The 3,324-nt window shown below is 36.3% G+C and overlaps 1 non-coding gene across 1 annotated transcript; it reads left to right on the forward strand.

The window, feature by feature from the left end:
* The first annotated feature begins 1,883 nt into the window (after window positions 1-1,883).
* LOC131247549 (small nucleolar RNA R71) lies at window positions 1,884-1,990 on the forward strand. The gene has a single exon (XR_009171830.1). It is a non-coding gene; the product is annotated as a small nucleolar RNA R71 (small nucleolar RNA).
* Window positions 1,991-3,324: the final 1,334 nt, after the last annotated feature.

The raw sequence follows: 3,324 nt of genomic DNA on the forward strand, positions 1-3,324 counted from the left end.
CTTGACTTAAATAAAAATATTTCAATTTAGAGGGTAAAGGTTTTAGGTCAAGATTCAGTGCCTTGAGGTTAGACAGTAGAGGCACTAGTCAGTTTGGGGTAATTTTTCAAATTGTGGCCTCCACTTGTTATCTTCAAATACTGGCACAGTATCAAGCATGCTTCCCATCTCCCTAATCATATCATCATCTAAGTCATGGGAGTGGGCCAAACACCTCTCCAAAGAGTAAGAGGATAAGTTTAGAAATGTTCTATCTTTCACGAAAGAATCAATCAAATTAACATCGTGTGCATCGTTATCATCCTATACATGTTTGATCATGTTGAAAAAGATATTGAGCTCCAATGTCATATTCCCAAAAGACGAATTTATGACTCCATTCCTACAATTGATTATTACATTTAATGTGGCAAAGAATAGGTGACCAAGAATGATGGAAATTTGATTGCTCATGCCCGCGATGGGTTGAGTATCCAAGATGATAAAATCTACTGGGTAGTAGAATTTGTCAACCTGGACCAACACGTCCTCAATTATCCCTCTTGGTACATGAACTGAGCGATCGGCAAGTTATAATGTGGTCTAGGTGGGTTTTAATTCACCTAGACCCAGTTGTTCATAGACCGTGTATGGGATCAAATTTACGCTCGCTCCTAAGTCAAGAAGTGCATGCTCAATCCAGTAATTCCCAATTACACATGTGATGGTCGGGCTACTGGGATCCTTATATTTCTTTGGCATATCTTGCTTTAGGATGGCATTGACTTTTTCTGTCAAGAAGATTTTTTTTTGAATATTTTGCCATCTTTTGGTCGTACATAAGTCTTTTAGAAATTTGACATATGAAGGTATTTGTTTAACAACATTTAATAGAGGAATGTTGACCTTTACTTGTTTTAGCACTTCTAAAATATCGTGAGAGTTAGAAAGAGGTTTTGGTGCAACCAACTGTTGGGGAAATGGAACAATCGGCTTGTCTTGAGGTTCTGGTTCTAACTCACGTGGAGTGTTGCTAGGTCTATTAGTTTCATCTATTTCTGGGTACTTAGACTTTTCAGCCCTTACCGGAATAGATTTGTCAATTGTTTTCCTACTCCTAAGAGTGGTGATAAACTTAACTAGCTTCATTTGATTTGAAAAACTTGAGTTGCTTACTTCATATTGTTGTTTTAGATTGGGAAGAGGTTGAGCTGGAAGGCTTCCTTTTTCCCCAATCGCATTTTTTGTGTCAAGCCCTTGTATGGCCTTTGTAAGGTCTTAAAAGGCTTGTAACATACTCTAATTGAAACACTCTTGATTTGAAGATGCTTTAGAACTCGATCCTTTTGAGGTTTCCCTTAATTTAGAATTTGATTAGGGAATCCTTGAGGAGAAGTAGTTTGTTCATTCCTCCAACTGAAGTTTGGATGATTTCTCTAACTAGGATTGTATGTATTTGAAGTGGATCCACTGAAAGGTCTTTGGTAATTATTCACAGCATTATATTGCTCATTTAATACCTCTTGAAAGGAAGGTATTGTTAGACAATTTTCAATTGTGTGAATGTTGCAAGCACAAATACCTCAACAGCTTCCGTAGCCTTATCCTTCTCTAGTTCTATGGCCTCGAGTTTTCTTGTGAGATTAGCCACTTTAGCATTTATATCATCATCTTCTTTCAGAAGATAAGTTCCGCCCCTCTCCTTTGATTGAGTAGGCCTAGAAGTGGTGCTAGATTTTGGGGAGATGTCTCATGATTGTGTGTTTTCAGCAAGCTTGTCAAAATAATCCCACACATCATTAACCTCTTTATTTATGAATTCCTCATTGCACATTGTCTCGATCATTTGGCGCATGGAAGAAGTTAGCCCATCGCAAAAGAAATTTGTTATTTGCCAAGTTTCAAAATCATGTTGTGGGCATGAATTGACAAGATCCTTGAACCGTTCCCAACATTGGAAGAATTTTTCATCTTCCTTTTGGGCGAAGTTCATGATTGATTTTCTAAGGGTGTTCATTTTATGATATGGGAAAAATTTTCTTAATGAATTCCCTTGTCATGTCGTTCCATCTGCCAATAGATCATGGACGTAGTGAATGCAGCCACGTCGTAGCTTTCTCTTTCAAGGAAAAAGGAAAGATTTTTAGCCTAACCATGTCATTGAACACGTTAGGAACATATAAAGTAGCTATGATCTCATCAAACTCTTTCAAGTGTAAATATAGATTTTCATATTGAAGTCCATGAAATTTTCAAAGGAGTTGGATCACCCCTGGCTTGATATCTGTATGTCGCGTATTTTATGAAAAAACCATGCATAAGGGCGTGCTCACCCCAGTCAGTTGTAAATACTCTCGTAAAGTATAAGGCAGGGGTGCTTGATGCACCTCATTCTCATCCTAGATTTCCTTAACCCTAGGTTGAGGTGGATTTGGAGGTTGATTGGCCAGTTGATTGGCAGCCATAACTTCAGTTAACTCTGTGGATGTTGAGTCGTGTCTAATCCTATGATGGATAGATAACCCCTCAACCAATTCTCCTTCACTCAAGAGACGTCGAGTGTTATTATGGACCCACTTGGGCATGAAACATTCTCAGCCCTCAATTTCAGAATGTAACCTAAACCTATAAAGAAAGAGGGGAATAAAAATCTTTAAATAGAAAGAGAGAGAATTAGAAAGAAGTTAGTAAATTAGAAGTTTCTATACTGGAATCTTGCAGAAGAAAAAGGAAAGTGAATTAGTTTCTAAAAATAATAAGAAAGCAACCTAGTTTCTAAAAATGAAAAAGGAAAGTGTCTAAAAAAGAAAAAAGTTAGCTTCTAAAAACAAATTAAGAAATTTTCTATCCTAGAATTAGAAAGTAAATTAGTTTCTAAAAATAGAAAAGGAAAGTTTCGAAACCTAGAAATAGAAAGCTAAGTTAATTTCTAAAATAATTCAGAAAAACCCTAACCTAAAAATAGAAAGTAGAAAAAACTTAATCTTAAACTAATTTCAAAACTAGTTAATCTTAGAAAATGCAACTGTTAATCCCCAACAACAACACTAAAAACTCATTCACAACCCCAAGTGTAGGGTCATGATGTAGTAATAATCTCGGTGAGACCGAGGTTGAATCCACAGGGACTAATCTCATGAGTATTCTAAAAGCAACTAGAAGTGGAACTAGAAAAAGAAGTAAATCCGAATTTAGAATTAAAGGGAGTAATTGTGAAAGTTTTAATTATAAACTCAAGAAATTCAAAGGTGGGAGCTAGGGTTTCTAAGGATCCACTAATAGAAATCAGGTAGATCTATTACTTGATTCAAGGACATAATTGGAATCAGAGTCCTATCCTATCCA

The sequence above is a fragment of the Magnolia sinica genome, chromosome 5, assembly GCF_029962835.1.
Source record: "Magnolia sinica isolate HGM2019 chromosome 5, MsV1, whole genome shotgun sequence".
Taxonomy (NCBI): Eukaryota; Viridiplantae; Streptophyta; class Magnoliopsida; order Magnoliales; family Magnoliaceae; genus Magnolia; species Magnolia sinica.